The sequence below is a fragment of the Pinus tabuliformis genome, chromosome J (genome assembly GCF_031772625.1).
Source record: "Pinus tabuliformis cultivar Carrire ecotype Pingquan chromosome J, CPIR1, whole genome shotgun sequence".
Classification (NCBI taxonomy): domain Eukaryota; kingdom Viridiplantae; phylum Streptophyta; class Pinopsida; order Pinales; family Pinaceae; genus Pinus; species Pinus tabuliformis.
The window spans coordinates 912,891,281-912,909,717 of NC_142295.1; positions in this window are offsets into that span (position 1 = coordinate 912,891,281).

Below are 18,437 nucleotides of genomic sequence, written 5' to 3' on the forward strand. Positions count from 1 at the left end.
GAGCCGCCTGTACAAGGTGAGATCTATTTTCTTCGAGTTGGTGATCATGGGAGTAGCCATGGGTCAACAATCCTGCATTATGAATCTCTTCAAAATTTCTATAGCATATCTTTCTTGTCCAAGGAAGATCTGCCCACTCTTCTGCCAAACTTCCAACCCTAGAAAATAATGCATCAACCCCATGTCCTTCATTTCGAATTTAACTTCAAGATTCTTCTTGCAATCTTGTATGAGCTTGGATGACCCAGTTAGGAACAAGTCATCTACATATAATACCAGAATAAGTGGCTCATTCTCTACCATCAAATAGTAGAGATTGGGATTAGAATCACTCTTGACAAATCCCAACTGCTACAAGTAATTATCAATCCTTCCATACCATGCTCTGGGTGCCTGCTTGAGCCCATACATGGCTTTCTCTAATATGTAAACATGAGTTCTCTTCTCATGATTTTTGAAGCCTTCGGGTTGTTCTACATACACCTTCTCTTCTATCACCTCATTCAAGAATGTTGTCTTGACATCCATCTGGTGAATCTTCCATCCCATTTGAGCTGCTAGGGATATAACAAATCTGATAAAGGCGTATCGAGCAACTAGGGCGAAGGTCTGTTCATAGTATATTCCTTCTTTCTGATCATACCCTTTTCCACGAACCTAGCCTTTTACTTCTCTATAGTGCCATCTGCAACATACTTGATCTTGTAGATCCATCATGATCCTACAACTGATCTATCTTCTAGTCTAGGTACTACTTCCCATACATCATTCATCATGATAGAGTTGTATTCTTCTACCATGGCATCCACCCATACTTGGTGTTGAACAACTTCCTGAAAGATAGAGGGTTCTTCAACCTGATCTACCAATGCCTGGTATTTTCCAAGTTGTCTACATTGCCTTTTCTCAGTTCTAGGAGCTCCAACAAAATCCTTTGCGTCCCTAAGTGTTTATCGTATTTCTCTGTTGGTTCTACCACTGGTGGTAGGAGGCTCAACCAACTCCTCCTCCTAATCCTATTGTTACATCTGTTGAGAACTATCTGCATTTCCACCTTCTAAGGAGAGACTGGTACTGGTCATTGTACTCGATCAGGTGTTTATCCTCCTTACTAACCCTGTTGCTCCTAGACTACTGTAACATCTCCTGACTGATCTTCTACAAGCATCTCACGAGATTTCCTGAAAGCTCTGTCCTCCATGAATTTTGCATCCTGTCTCACTACAATCTTCGTGCTACTAGAAATTTAGATTCTGTATGCCATTGAGGTCTCATTGTATCCTACAAGATATCCTTTTTCTGTAGTCTGATCTAGTTTACCGCGCTTCTCGTCTGGAATGTGACAATAGGCCATGCTTCTAAATATCCTAAGATCACTCACTTCTGGCTTCTTCCTTGTGAAGACCCCTTCGGGTGTTTTCTTCCCCAATTCTCTTTGAGGGGTTCTATTATGGACATATATTGTTGTGTTGCAAGATTCTGCCCAGAGATACCTAGGTAGATCCTGACCATACAACATACCTTTGGTTGCCCCAACAATAGTTCTATTTTTTCGTTCTGCTACTCCATTCTGCTCCAAATTATATGGAGTTGTCCACTCTCTTTTGATGTCCTCCGTTGTGCAAAAATTTGTGAAGTCTTTGTCTATATATTCTCCACCATTATCTGAACACAATACCTTTATCTTTTTCCATGTCGTATTTTCAAAAAGAGATTTAAACTCTCGGAAACAATCAAATATCTCATCCTTAGTCTATAAGAAATAGATCTAAGTTTTTCTGGAGTGATCATCAATAAAGGTGACAAAGTATTCACCACCACTAAGAGCTCTTGTGGACATAGGATGACAAATATCTGAGTGTATCAATCCTAATACACATTCTTCTCTATTGTTACTTGTTGGGTTGTGTTATATTCTTTCCACGACTAGCCCACGTAGTTAACTGGGGGGTTAGGGGGGGGGCGGAGCACCCCCTTCGTTGCGCCAATTGTGTAGTAAGGGGGGGTCACTAGGGGTTTGAGGTGTACCCATAACCCCACTTTATGGGGTCCGGGGCAATGCCTCAGAAAATTTTGGTTTTGGACCCTATGTTAGGTTGGGCGGACCCACCTATGGTTTTGTGCATGATTTTTGCACATGTTTTTTTTTGGACGTGATGGTTTTCAGTCCATGGTATTGGACGCAATGGTTTTTCGGACCATGGTATTGGATGCTTCGGCATGTATAAATATGTATTATAACATTTAAAGGAACATAATGAAAAATCAAGCTGGTAGTCCCGGTTTTGGGATCCAGGGGAAAATCTCTATGTATATGTGTTTTATGTGTTATGCTATCACATTGTTTATTTTATGTGTTTTAGAATTCGTATGCAGGTAATTTCTGTACGGGGTTAAAACCTATATTTAGTATCAGAGCAGATTTGGCTTCAAGGGGACGCCTTTGTTGCTGAGTGGTTTCGCTCGGGCCTGTGGTAGACCCTGTTCAGTGGGAGATCTATGAGATCGATTCTGGTGGTGAAAGAAGATGGTGAGCAGTGGAAAGATAGAGATTGAGAAATTTAATGGTCAGAGTTTTGATTTGTGGAAACTCAAGATGGAGGATCTATTGGTGGATAAAGATCAGTGGATTGCGGTAGATCCAGGTACTAAACCAACGGGAGTGTTCGATGAAGAATGGAAGAAGTTGGATCGGAAGGCAAAGAGCACAATACGATTGTGTGTCTCAGATTCAGTATTGTTGAATGTATCAGGGGAAACTACGACGAAGGCTTTGTGGGACAAGTTAGGGACTTTGTACCAATCTAAGTCTCTGGTGAATAAACTGTTTCTGTGGAAAAAGCTATATAACCTGAGGATGAAAGATGGAGACTCGGTGACATAGCATCTGAACACTTTTAATACTGTGGTAAGTCAGTTAGCATTTGTTGATATTAAAATTTCAGATTAAGTGCATCAGTTTGTTGTGTTCTCTACCAAATTCGTGGAATAGTCTGGTTATTGCAATAGGTAGCAATGCAACTGCCTTGCAGTTTGATGAAATAGTCTCAGCCTTGCTGACGAAGGAGATGAGACGGAAAAATATGGAGAGCCAAAATGGTGATGCCCTGTCTGTACGAGGACGGTCCCAGAACAGAAACAAAAATAAGTCATCAAGTGGGAGATCTAAATCTAGAGGGAGATCTAAATCTCCAGGAAAACCTGTAAAGCTGGTGTGCTAGAAATGCGGAAAGGAAGGCCACTTCAAAAGGGACTGTAAATCTAAAGCTCCTGACAAAGGAAAGGGATTTGATGAGGCTCCTTCTGCAGAGGCAAAAACCACCTCAGATGAAGGTGGGGATGTGTACTTGGCTTCTTCAAGTACACATATAGATCATGAGGCATGGTTGATTGACTCAGGTGCATCCTTTCACTTCACTCCCCATAGAGAGTGGTTCTGTGAGTATGAGAAATATGATGGTGGTGATGTCTTCTTGGGGGATGACAGGAAGGCTAGAACCATTCGTCGCGGAAAATTAAAGTTGAAGTTGCAAGGTGGAAGGGTTAGAACACTTGTAGGTGTTCTACATATTCCTGCATTAGCCAGAAACCTGATTTCTGTAAGCAAGCTGGATGATGCAGGTGTAAAAGCAGTGTTCGAGAAGGATACCTACAAAATGGTTCGGGGGGCACTGGGATTGATGCAGGGAGTTCAGATTGGAACTTTGTACAAGCTGCAAGGTAGCACCGTTATTAATGGGTGCAATAGTTCTATGGTTCCTGAAAGTGGAGCAGAAAATCTAGTGGTCTCTGGAGAGAATACCATGTTGTGGCATCAAAGGCTTGGACATATTGGAGAGAAGGGCCTTCGAATACTTCATGGTAAAGGTATGAGTAATATCTCTCTGGATTTTGATTTTTGTGAAAATTGTGTATATGGGAAGCAGAATTGGGTGAGTTTCCCCTCTGGTGGTAAGAGGGTGAAACATATATTAGAGCTTGTGCGTAGTGATGTGTTTGGACTTGTGAAGGTTCCATCACTAGGTAAGTCTGTGTACTATGTATCATTTATAGATGACTTCTCAAGGAATACATGGATATATTTCATTAAGAAGAAATCTAAAGTCTTTGACAGGTTTAAAGAATTTAAGGCTCTAGTGGAAAACGATACAGAGAGGAAAATAAAGATGCTGAGGACAGATAATGGTGGAGAGTTTTGCAGTAAGGAATTTGAAGAATTCTATAAGAAGTGTGGTATAGCACGGCAAAAGACTACTCCATATACACCTCAGCAAAATGGAGTTTCAGAAAGAAAGAACAAGACGTTGATGGAAAGGGCAAGAAGCATGCTCAGTGGTGCCGGGTTAGGACATGAATTCTGGGCAAAGGCGGTGGATATTGCATGTTACCTGGTCAACAGGTCACCTTCATCAGCGTTGGAGGATAAGACTCCACAAGAGGTATGGACTGGTAAGAAACTCTCTCTTTCACATCTGAGGGTATTTGGATGTGATGCATATGTACATGTTCCAAAGGAGAAATGAACCAAGTTGGATAGTAAATCTGAAAAGTGCATCTTTATTGGGTATAAGGATGGTTTAAAGGGTTATAAGTTTTGGAACCTGGTCACACAGAAGGTTGTGTACAGCCGAGATGTGGTGTTCAGAGAGGTAAAAGATGTTATTAAACATGAAGTCCAACCAAAGGAACCTGAGAAGATATAGTTTGAGCTAAAGGAGGAAGAATCAGACTCTATAGCAGAGGAGGAATCAGAAGATGAAGAGCCACAAACTCCGGTTGTGAGAAGATCAGTTCGAGAAATAAGGCAGCCAGAAAGGTATAGTCCATCTGCTTTCTGTTCAAATTTTGCTTTGTCTGTTACTGATGATGATCCCAGAACTGTGAAGGAAGCAGTAGATTCATAGGATGGAAAACTATGGAAAGAGGCCATGGTTGATGAAATGACATCTTTGCACAAATATGAGGCTTGGGATCTTGTGGAGTTGCCGGATGGAAGGAAACCCATTGGAAGCAAACGGGTGTTCAAGAAGAAGATAAATGTAGAAGGAAAGATGGAGAAATACAAAGCTCGGTTGGTAGCAAAAGGTTATTCCCAGGTGTCGGAATTGATTTTGGTGATATTTTTTCTTCTGTTGCCAAAGTAACTTATATTAGATTACTTTTATCTGTTGTTGCTGCTTTTGATTTTGAGGTAGAACAGATGGATGAGAAGATAGCATTTCTTCACGGGGATCTGGAAGAGGAGATCTACATGAAGCAACCTGAAGGCTTTGTGGTGAAGGGTAAGAAAGAACTGGTATGCGAGTTAAAGAAGTCGCTGTATGGGTTAAAATAGTCACCAAGGATGTGGTATCAAAAATTTGATACATTTATATGGGGACTTGGCTTCACTAGAAGCAAAGCATATCACTATGTGTATTTTAAATTAATTGGTGACCGTGTTATTTATCTAGTCTTGCATGTGGATGATATGTTGCTCGTTGGAAATGACAAAGAAATTATCCACGATTTGAAGACCCAATTGTCCTCCAAATTCGACATGAAAGATCTTGGTGCTGCAAACTATATTTTGGGCATGGAAATTAAAAGAGATCGTACAAAGAGGAAGCTCTGGTTAAACCAGAGGAAGTATGTCAAGACAATACTGCAGAGGTTTAATATGCAGAATAGTAAACCGGTGAAGGTTCCTATTCTTGTAGGTGTGAGGTTATCTGCTGAACAGTGTCCCAAGACACAAGAAGAGGAAGAGGACATGTCCTGTGTTACATATGCAAGTGCAGTCAGTAGCTTGATGTATGCAATGGTATGTACTAGACCGGACATTACACATGCAGTGGGAGTATTGAGCAATTTTATTTCAAAACCAGGGAAGGAGCACTGGACAACAATGAAGCGGGTTTTCAGGTATTTGCGTGGCACTAGTGATTATGGTTTGTGCTACCAAGAAAGGCCAGGATTGGATAGAGTGTTGGATATTCATGGCTTTGTTGATGCAGACTGGGCTGGAGATCTGGATCAGAGAAGATCTACAAGTGGGTATGTGTTTAACCTATTTGGAGGTGCAGTCAGTTGGATGAGTAAGAAACAATCTGTAGTGACACTATCAACTACAGAGGAAGAATACATGGCAGCCACTCATGCAAGCAAGGAAGCAGTTTGGTTGTAGAGATTGTGTTCAAGTATGGGGTTAGTACAGGAAGCCATAAGGATAGACTGTGACAGCCAAAGTGCAATTTTCTTGGCAAAGAACCCCGCATATCATTCAAAGACAAAGCACATTGATGTTCAGTATCACTTTGTGAGGGATATGATAGAAGACAAAAAGGTGTTGCTAGTAAAGGTGGACACTTTGAAGAATACTGCAGATGCATTGAAAAAATCTGTGAGCTCTGAGAAGTTCTCTTGGTGTAGAGAAACAATGGGCGTTTCAGGGCTAGAAAAATGACTAAGCTCTCTTGTGGCCCCCTGTGGAAAGAAAACAACAAGTGGGAGAATGTTGGGTTGTGTTATATTCTTTCCACGACTAGCCCACGTAGTTAACCGGGGGGTTAGAGGGGGGGCGGAGCACCCCCTTCGTTGCGCCGATTGTGTAGCGAGGGGGGGTCACTGGGGGTTTGAGGTGTACCCGTAACCCCACTTTATGGGGTTCGGGGCAGCGCCCCGGAAAATTTTGGTTTTGGACCCTATGTTAGGTTGGGTGGACCCACCTATGGTTTTGTGCATGATTTTCGCACATGTTTTTTTTTAGATGCAATAGTTTTTTGGTCCATGGTATTGGATGCTTCGGCATGTATAAATATGTGTTATAACATTGAAAGGAACATAACGAAAAATCAAGCTAGTAGTCCTGGTTTTTGGATCCAGGGGAAAATCTCTATGTATATGTGTTTTATGTGTTATGCTCTCGCATTGTTTATTTTTTGTGTTTTAGAATTCATATGCAGGTAATTTATGTACAGGGTTAAAACCTACATTACTCCTAGAAAAATCTTCTTTAGCGTACTTCCCTAGTACACACCCTCTGCATAAGTCATATGTTCACTACTAATGATTGGTACTCCTATAACAATCTTGAGCATCCTCAGTGCTCCATGGTGTGAATGCCCCATTCTCCTGTGCCAAAATTCATTTCGCTCCTTTTCACCATCATAGTTTCTACCTATCAGTGCCATTGGAGACTCAAGCTATAACCTATACAATTTGTTGCTTCAACTTCCAATTTGTCTTTTCTTCTTCTAGCTTGGATGATTGATTTATACTTTCTTTCCAATGAAGTATAAACAGTACCCCTTGTCTTGTAACTAAGACATTGAAATCAGATTCATTCATAATCCCAACACATGCAGAACATTGGTGGCTCAGATGTTAGTTCATGCTTCTGTCTGAAATGCTATGGTGTCCCTCCCTACTAGAGTACACTTTGTCTTATTTCCCATTGTAATATGGAAATCAATTTTTTCTTCTTGATAGATCGAGAAATATTATCGTACTCCAGTCATATGAGATGAATCCCTGCTATCAATCTACCAAACATCTGCTAACGTTGAACTTTCTAGGCAAGCGAATTCTTCTTCTAGTCTAGAATCCAATTCCGAGTTACTTTGAGTTTCCATCTTTGTGTTGTTTTTTGACGCTATCCTACCCCAACAACTATTGTAGAATAAAATGCGTCCTTTCCTTAGAACTACACAATTCTCTGGGGTTTTGATTTTCTACCTTTGTAGCAATATCAAACTCCCTCCTTTTCCTCAATGAGAGATATTCAGTCTGCACTCCTACTTAACCTTGCTCTGATACCATGTGAAAATTTCAAAATAGAAATCCTACTGCAATGATAATATTATTTCTTCTACTTATTAATTCAGAAATAAGTTATTCACTATGTTCTTTTGGTGAATATTAAAATAAATTTTACAGCAGACTTCACAAATAAAATTTTGAAAGCGAACGTAATAACAACACAATAATAACCACAATGACACAGTTATTTTTGGATAATCATCCCCAGAAAAACCCAATGTGGAAAACTAGTGCAACAGATGAGAGTTTCTTTATTATTCTTCAGCAAAAATCTCTTGTACACTATACAACCAACGTAACAGAAGTGAGAAACTTTAGAGACGCTTCCTGACAACTCTTTGATCCAGAAGAAGTGCTTCTCAACTCTCTGAATCCCTCTGCGTCTTCCTATGTGACTTTTCCTCACGTTGGCCCAGCGTCAGACTACTCATGCAGTCCCAACGTCAACCTGCCCTGCGTTGCCTCTTTCTGTGTCACACTTCTACGCTGGGTCTCCCTACTTTGTGTCTTATTGCCTTGGACTCCTCACTGACGTTGATTCCCTCTTTCTCTTTCTCACCTGCAACTCTCCCTCTGATTCAATTTTCTCGTGCCGAAATTCGACTGGTGAGAAAATTGATGTTACTCGGGTAACTCAGTATCTGCCTCTGGTGTATTCTCCAAGTGCCCATCAAGCCTCCTCTTATAATCCTCTTGTTGATCAATCAATGACCCAAATTAGATTCTAATCAATGGCTAGGATCATATTGACTTGATCTCCGCCTTTGATCCAAATTGGAGCAGATTAGTGATGTTGTGCTAATTCCCCATTCAAAAGTAAAACCAAGATTCTTATCATATTCTTTTTCAACTGCTAAGGATTCAAAAAAATTTGCAATTAACAGATTCCCATGAGGGTTTCTTATGTAAATTTTATAAACAATTTAACATAAAAACATATGTTGAACAACAACAACATAATAACAATGAACATCAATATACAACACATAACAAGCACATGATAAAAGAGTTCGCCCCTCTTGGGCTACGTCTCCTTGGTCCAGCTTCCAATGGCTTAGGCCTCTCTATTATGCACAAAGTACATCAAAAGTGTATTTACAATGCTCAGATGCCTCTGAAACCTATCTCAATGAGTTTAGAATACCAAAAACTACTAGCATTTACTATTTTTGCATGAAATTTGGATAAGAACTGAAGGAATTATGACTTCTCCTAGCTCTCCCACTATGTGTTCCACAAAATGCTCCAAAATCGAGAAAAACCCTTTTTCCACTCCAAAATCCACTAAGGAAGCGTGAAATTCATCGTTCGGTGGGCTATATTCTGTTAGCCTTATCGCAATAACAATCAGCAGTGTTGCGGGCTCTTAACACAACAAATGTTTCGATGCAGTATTGCGGACCCGATGGGATAATGAATTGCAACATATCAAATTCCTGCATCTGGAACCTCCCGCTCATCGCAATCGGCGAATTTGTGCATGTGTAAGGTCTTGTTTACCCTGCCGAACATCGCGATTGCAATTTCGCTGACTCGCCAGTATATTAAATTGCAACATAAAAATTATCACATCCGGGTTTATTGCATTCAGAACTCAATTGCGCCAGGGCCGATTCTTGTTTCTGCTTATTTCATGCAATTACAATATGCGATCGCATCACATCGCAAATCCAAACCTTGACGGGGTCGGGGCCGATAAGATGTTTTTTTCTCCCCTTCACAATTTCGATTGTAATTTGCAATTTCCTCATCGCATCACAACCATAAACTTACCGGGGGCCGATTTGTAACACCGAAACACTTACCACTGTGATATGCGATTTGCCTCCTTTTTCGCTAAAGACTTGCCACATCATCCTGTTATGAAACTAGCTCACAGAATGATAGAAAAGATAGATCAACGCCTTAGATTTTAGCCTCTTCGAGGGGGAAACCTCCTTTACATTACATAAATGAACAATTCTTGGATGATTCAAATGAAAAAACCTCCTTTATATATATAGGAGTCTAAGGGGTCACAATATAACCAAGCCGACCTAACAATAATAATATAAGGGCACAAAAATAACAATAGAGGGATTCTATGGGGCACAGTAATAACAATATGGGGACAATAGGGGCACAACAATATTAATAAGGGATACAAATATAATATTAATGGGGGCATCACTAGTATTACAGGGACCTAACATGCCCCTCTCCTTCAAAAAGTGTTGTCCTCAACGCTTGAGTAGTTCTTGATGCTTCTGTATAAAATTCTTATCCTCCCATGTGGAATCTTCAGCGGATAAGTTCTTCCACTTGATGAGATACTCTGAAATGGATCTATTTCGTGGTTGTCAAGTTCTTGTTTCTATGACTGCTTCCGATTCCAATATAATTTTTCCTTCCTCGTCAAGTTCTGGCAATATTGTTTGAACTGGGAGCTTGTCGCCTATAACCTTCTTTAAACATGAAACATGGAAAACTGGGTGCACTCGAGAAGCTGCAGGAAGCTCCAATTTGTATGCCATAGTACCAATGTTTTACAACACCTTGTATGGACCATAACACTTTGGTGACAATTTGTTATCCTTCTTAGCTTGCTTGAGGGGCATTTGTTTATATGGTTGTAGCCATAGGAATACCCAATCACCTACATCAAAACTTCTTTCACTGCAATGTTGATATGCATGTTGTTTCATTCTATTCTATGCCAACACGAGGTTATCCTTTAAGAGTTGGAGAACTTGTTGTTGATGCTCGATGTGATGTTCCACTACTTGAACCTTAGAATTTTCTCTTAAATATGATGTGATGAATGGTGGCTGATATCCATAAAGTGCCATAAATGGGGTCATTTTTGTTGCAGTATGGGAGGAAGTGTTATACCACCATTCAGCCAAAGGCTACCATTTGACCCATTGTGTCTGTTTATTATATACAAAGCAATGAAGATATCCTTCCAAACATATTTTTACTATCTCCATTTGCCCATCAGATTGAGGATGATAAGATGAGCTATGAGTTAACTGAGTACCAAGACAAGAAAATAATTTTGTCCAAAAATTTCCTGTAAAACTGGGATCTCTACCACTTACAATAATTTTTGGGCTTCCATGTAGCTTTTGAATTGTTTCCATAAATGACGTAGAAAATGTACTGGCTTTAAATGGATGTGATAATGCACAAAAGTGTGCATACCTGGTAAGTCTATGACCTACCACCATGATGACACTCTTTCCCTCACACTTGGGTAAACCTGTGATAAAATCCATTGAAACCTCCTCCCAACGTTGGCTTGGAATGGATAAAGGTTGTAATAGACTTGGTGTCTTAATTGTTTCAGCTTCATTTTGTTGGCATACTAAACATTCCGCCACAAACTTTTGAATATCCGATTTAAGGCCATCCCAAAAAAATTCCTTCTTAACCCTGTGGTAAGTTTTTAAAAATCCTGAGTGCCCTCCTAAGGGAGAAGTGTGCAATTCCAGAAGAATCTTTTGTTTGAGTTGGGAATTCTTACAAAGGTATAAGCGATCTTTGTACCATAACGAATTATTTTTCCAGTTAAATGTATCAGATGTACTGGAATCTTGTTGTAACTTTAGAATAAGTTCCCACACTTCATCATTCTTCCATTCCTTCCTTGTTTCATTTATCCAATCTGGTTGGATAATAGAAATGGCGCACAACAATGCTTCCACATCCTCATCCTTTCTTGAGAGTGCATTTGCCACAACATTTTGCTTCCCTTTTTTGTATATGATTTCAAAATCATAACCCAACATCTTTGTGACCCATTTTTATTGTTCTTCAGAGGATAATCTTTGTTCTAAAAAGTATTTAAGGCTATCATGATCTATTTTTACCTTGAAGAGTCTTCCCATTAGGTAGGGTCGCCATTTCTTAAGTGCATGTAGTATTTCCAACATTTCCTTCTCATAAATAGCTTTGTGTAAATACTTTCCCTTGATTGGACGACTTTCAAAAGCAATGGGTCTTTCACCTTGCATTAAAACAGTATCAATTCCATTTCCAAAAGCATCACATTCCACAATAAAGGTTTTTGTGAAGTCTGGTGTAACTAAGACCGATGCTTGGCACATTGCCTCTTTAAGATCTTTGAAGGCCTTTGTTGCTTATGGAGTCCATGAAAATGCATACTTCTTCAACAATGTTGTTAGAGGTGCTGCTATTTTCCCACAATTCTTAACAAACTTGCGATAATACCCTGTCAACTCAAGAAATCCTTGCAAATTCTTTATGGATGTGGGGATTTCCCATTCCTTAATGGCTTTAATTTTGCTAGGGTCTACCTTAACTCCTTCATGAGATACAATATGACCCAGATATTCCACCTCTTGTACTCCAAAGAAACATTTGGATCTTTTTGCATATAATTGTTTCTCCTCCAATAGTTGTAGCACCCTGTCAACGTGTTCAACATGATCCTTCCAAGACTTATTGTAGATTAGTATATCATCAAAAAATACTAACACAAATTTTCTAGGGTTTGAAAATGGAATTCATCAAACCTTGAATTGTAGAAGGTGCATTGGTAAGGCCAAAAGGCATGACCAAAAACTCATAGTGACCCTCATGAATTTTAAATGTTGTTTTCGGAATGTCTTGAGTCTTCATTCTGATTTGATGATATCCTGAACGAAGATCTAACTTGGTGAAGTAAATTGATCCATGCAATTCATCCAATAATTCATCAATGACAAGAATGGGAAACTTATCTTTAATAGTGAGCTTGTTGAGCTCCCTATAATCCAGACACATGCGCCATGATCCATCCTTCTTGTGCACCAATACTACTAGAGCAGAGAAAGAACTTTGGCTAGGTTGAATTATACCAGCCTCAAGCATTTCTACAACCATACGTTCAATTTCACTCTTTTGGGCATAGGGATATCTGTACGGCCTGATGTTTGGAGGAACACTTCCTGGAATCAAATGAATAGCATGATCATGATCATGAATAGGTGGGAGAGCTTTGGGAGTCTCAAATACCTTGGAATGATTGTCCAAGAATTTTTGGAGATTTGGAGCAATAGATGAATTCGATGTGGAAACATCTAGCGAACACAATTGTGCAATTACACCTCGTTGTTCCTTTTTTTGAAGCTTTGTCATACAGTTAGAGCTTATTATCTTTCCGGGTTTCCCTGCAATACCCCTTAATTCAACTTCCTTTCCTTCCGCATAAAATTTCATGAAAAGTTCTTGAAAGTTAAAAGCTATTGTACCCAAGGATTGTAGCCATTGGACTCCTAGTACAACATCAACACCTCTCATTGGAATGGAAATCATTGGGCTTTTCAATACATATTCTCCCATGGATAGCTTGATATTATGGTACTTTCTAGAGCAATTTATCGTTCCTCCATTTGCAACCATCACTTGACACTCTGGTGCTGGATATAGGAAGCAATTCAATTCTTTTTCTATCTTACAATGAATAAAATTGTGGGTACTTCCTGAATCAATCAACATTATTACCTTTTTCTTCTTAATTTGTCCTTCTATCTTGATGGTTTGAGGAGTGGTAATTCCAGCCAATGCATTGCAAGATATGGTCAGATTCATTTCTTCTTTATCTAGGATTTTTTCCTAGAGTATATCCTCTTATTTTGACCTTTCTTGCTCCTTTTTTTCTTCCTCTTCACAATCTATGTAGAATAATTTCTTCTCAGCACACTTGTAAGCTTTAGTGTATTTGCTATCACAACTGTAACAAAGCCATTTTTCTCTTTTTTCTTCCAATTGTTGTGGTGCCAACCTTATAGGTTGTGGAAAGCTAGGGGCAACAACACTTCCATCTTTATAGTTGTGAGTGGTATGCTTCCTGGTTGCCATAACTTTGCTTTCCATTTTCCTTGCTAACTTGAATGCCTTCTCCAATGAATCAGGTTCCCAAAGGCGAACAACATGTTGGATATTATCTTTTAAAGTCCCTATGAACACATCAATCCTATGCTCCTCTGGAATATTTTTTACCCTTATGTTCAATTTTTGGAACTCTTCAATGTGCTCCATTATTGAACCCTTTTGTTTGAGACTTATCAATTGGCTAGAAAAAGTGTTTCTTTTTGTATCCTCATAATGTGTTGTCAACTCTTCTGTAAAAATTGCCCAAGTGATAATTTGTTTACGAGAGCAAAGCCATTGATACCATACAAACTGATTTGGTTCCAAATATAAAGTTGCAATATGTACCTTTTGTGTGTTTTGCACATTATTGAGATCGAAAAATTGCTCCATCTGTAATATCCATGTTGCAGGATCCTTGCCATCAAACTTCCTTATATTGATTTTTGGAATATGGTGGGCCTTCGATCCAACATTAGAGTCTATGGAATCATGATTAATATTTCTTTTGTTTTCATCATGAGTTTCCTTTACTACCCTTTCACCATTAGTGACCATTTCTTGTAGAAACTTATTCATATTTATCTTCAATTCTTCCATCTTATCATCCATGCCATCTATTTTAGCGTCCATGCCATCTATTTTAGCGTCCATGCCATTCATCTTAGCTTCCATGCCATCCATCTTAGCTTCTACGTCTTTCTTTAAATAATCCATCTTAGCTTCTACATCTTTCTTTAAGCCATTCATCTTAGATTCTATTACTTTTTGTGCAAGTGATACTTGTTGCAATTGGGTTGCTTTCAGGTTGCTTACTAGGTGTTTACATTTTCTTTCCTTGGGGCATCAATTACCGATAACAATGCTATACTATGCCCTTTGAATTCCTTCCAACTAATTTTTCAAACCAAACTTATGCAAAAATTTAAAAAAAAACTACACACCTTTTTTCACTTTATAGGAGCTTGATATTGAATCTAATGTATCTCTGTAATTTCAGATCATTCAGTTCTGAAATTACAACCTGTAGTAGCCCTCTGCGTCCTCTTTCTAATGCCACTAGTTTGATCCAAATTGGATTCTCCAAGGAAGAGTTATGCACAATCTCACAAGATGGCCTGATTATAGACCTTTCGAGAAGAGCGAACTTGTATGAAGTGCCACGTGTCACTGTTTCGACCTTTGGCTCTGAAAAATATATACAAGAAACTATAGTCCGTCCTCTTTCTGTACCTTCTTACAAAATTTGAATCCGATGCTTAGAGAGAAAGTTATGACGATTTTCCCTAGGTCACCTGTTTGGAATGTAATTCAGGAGTCTGCAAAAAGACCAACTTCCTCAGATCATATCTCCGCAAATATAGCGCGAAAATCTCTGAAATTCGGACCCGACGTTTAGTGTGATTTCATCTCAAATGGGGTTTTTTTTTGCTTCTGAAACATCGCAAAAAAAAAAAAAAAAATTATAGCGAAAATGCCACGATGACCTCTTTGGAGTAGCGAAACCCTAGAATCCAAAGCTCTGATACCAAATGTTATGAAACCAGCTCACAAAAAGATAGATCAATGCCTTAGAATTCAGCCTCTTCAAGGGGGCAACCTCCTTTACATTACATAAATGAATAATTCTTGGATGATTCAAATGACAAAACCTCCTTTCTATATATAGGAGTCTAAGGGGTCACAATATAACCAAGCCGACCTAACAATAATAATATAAGGGCACAAAAATAACAATAGAGGGATTCTATGGGGCATAGTAATAACAATACGGGGACAATAGGGGCACAACAATATTAACAAGGGATACAACTATAATATTAATGGGGGCATCACTAGTATTATAGGGACCTAACACATCCCAATCCTGTCATGTAGGCAAGTCAAACCTAAACTTTGACTTGCTCTAACTTCTGCATACAAACTCATATTTGAGTGGTGTTCACACCGTTGGATTCAGAATGAAGTGCTCTTCAATCTGAAGCTAAGTTTGAGAATATTCTAACACTTTGATTTTTGAGCATAATTCTGAGCACCTGATCACTTCTCTCCAATGGAAGCCTTTTGGACCCCAAAAGGATCACTTTCAATTATTGAATAGATGAGGGTATTGTTTCCTCACTTCCCCACTTCAATCCATTTGGCCTTTGATGAATGTGTACCTTTGAGACCCACCCGAAGATAATCAATATTTCCCCTTTTAGTTGTCCTTGTCCTTCTGTCAAGTATAGTGTCTTGCTGAAGCACATCAAGGTATTTTGGAGAAAAGTCTTCAATAGATGGAATTCTCACATTCTCTCATTGATCTTCAACGAAAGGAGGTTCATACAATCTCAAATTTTCAACATTAAAATCAAGCCTAAAAGCGTTATTACCAATCTTTTCCAAAATTTTAATTGAACCATAACAAATTGGTTTCAACTTTTTATCTTCACCTTGAAGCCTTTCTTGGCTAATGTATATCCAAACTTCATCACCTACTTGAAACTGATGATCCACACGATGTTTATCATGCCTTGCCTTATACTTTCCTTGATGCTTTTCTAGTTTTTTAGAATCTGAACTCGGATATTCCACAATTTTCATTTTTGCTTTGTCGACGTTTGGAGTCTAGACCAAGACTCATCATCAGGACTTGTTTTTACAAAGGAGAGAGACAGTAGAGATAAATAAGGTTAGGTTGAGATGTCAAGTCTGAGAGCCGACCAGCCTAATGATTTGAATTAACTAGATTTTTAATATTTTAATATTTTTATTTTGATATATTTTTATAACTGTCCTAATATATTAAAGCTCTTTTTAATTTTGTTAAAGCTCTTTTAATTTTATTTATTATACATGGAAATGATTATTAAAGTTTAGTTTTTTTTTTTTTTAAATTTCATTTAAGTGAATTATTTGTGTAATAAGTTTTTTGTTATATTTTATTTAATAATATATCCTAATGATTATGTTTTAATTAATTGTAACTTATAGTAATTATGTTTAATTTATTTTTACAAGATTTTAGTTACTTAGGAGGTTAATGTATTATTAATGTTGTGTTCTTAAGTTTATATGTTTGTTAATGAATGCCTAAAAAGTTTTACGGTTAGGATGATTTTTAATATTTTAATATTCTTATAATTTATTTATTTATTTATTTATTTTTGTTGAATTAAAGTTCTTTTAATTTTATTTATTATACATGTATATAATTATTATAGTTGTTAATTGATTGCTTGAGTTGATTGTTTATGTATTAAGTTTTTTATCTAATTGTAATTTTATGATAATTTTGATTATTTTAGTTTATTTTTATTTAATTTATTTAATTCTAGCAAGTTACTTAGTTACTTAGGAAGTTGATGAATTATTAATGCTGAGTTTCTAATTTAATATAAGCTTGACAGTCAAGTTTTTTGCTAGGAGAGGAGTTGAATTGATCTAAAGAAGGGAGGGCAAGGAGAAACAGGGAGGGTTAATTTAATCCCTGGGGGTGAGGAGTGAGGTCCAATTCCTACTAATTTCCAAGCCCCCATCCTTGTTGAGGTTATGAGGGTGTTTTATGATCTCAAGAGCTTCTCGGACTTTTCGCTTGAAATAGTGTTTTTCATTTGCAATGACTTTTGTGTTTTCAAGGCATATATGGTGGTTAGTTTTACCTGCATGTTCTGCCAAGGCTGAGGAACGGGTTCTTTCCCTACGGATATCTGCACTATGCTCTTTTAGCCTGATACTGATTGATCTACCTGTTTCCCCGATATATTGTTCTCCACAGGAACAGTCGATAATATAAACACCTTTTTGTTGGAGATGTTCTGGGATGTCTTTTACTGATTTCATTCTTTGTCTAATAGTTGTCAAGGGTTTGAATGAGGTTTTGATATTCTTTTTTGAGAGGATTTTGGCTAGTTTGTCGGTTACACCATGAATATACGGAAGGTAGGCACTAGCGGCTGGGGAATTGTTAGCTTTGTTTTTATTGTTTCCAGTTTTGGCTTTTTGAATGGCTTTGAAGATCCTAGTTTAGAAAAAGCTCTTTTTAAGTAAGTGATTTCTTCCTCAGTGTGGCTTTCATCCGAAATTCTACAGGCTCTAGTGAAGAGGGTTTGAAGAACCCCCATTTTTTGGGCTGGGTGGTGGTGGGAATCTGCATGGAGATAGTTATCGGTATGCACCTTTTTCCTGAACACTTTGTGACCTATAGAACCATCCTTGTTTCTAATGAGGAGGATGTCCAAGAAAGAGATGCACTTATTCTCTTCAATTTCCATAGTGAATTTGACATCCTTGAAGATGTTGTTGAGATGGTTTAGAAAGTTTTTAAGTTCGTCCTCACCATGGGGCCAATCCACACTGGTGTCGTCCACAAACCTGATCAAAAAATTAGGTTTTAATGGGTAGGTGTCACAGAGCCTTCTTTTCAAACTTTTCCATGAAGAGATTGGATACAATAGGTGAAAGGGGCGATCCCATGGCCACTCCTAATGTTTGAAACATGTCCCCATATTGGTTGACCACATCAATCAATTCAGCTTTCAGCTTTACATCATATCCTACAAAGGATTCCTGCTTCGTGTCATTTTTCTGCTTCATCATGAGGAGCACGAGACTCTTGCTAGAATTAACCAGTGATTTCCTTTCACCTGCACTTGCCAAAAATAGATTAAGTTTCCTGCGATGGGCTCTCACAATGTACTCCACTCTATTTTTGAACAAATGGTATTTTTTCTCAAATCTGTGGAAAACAGCCTTCCTGTCATACAAATACGGACTTCCCAACAAAATTCCTGAGATAT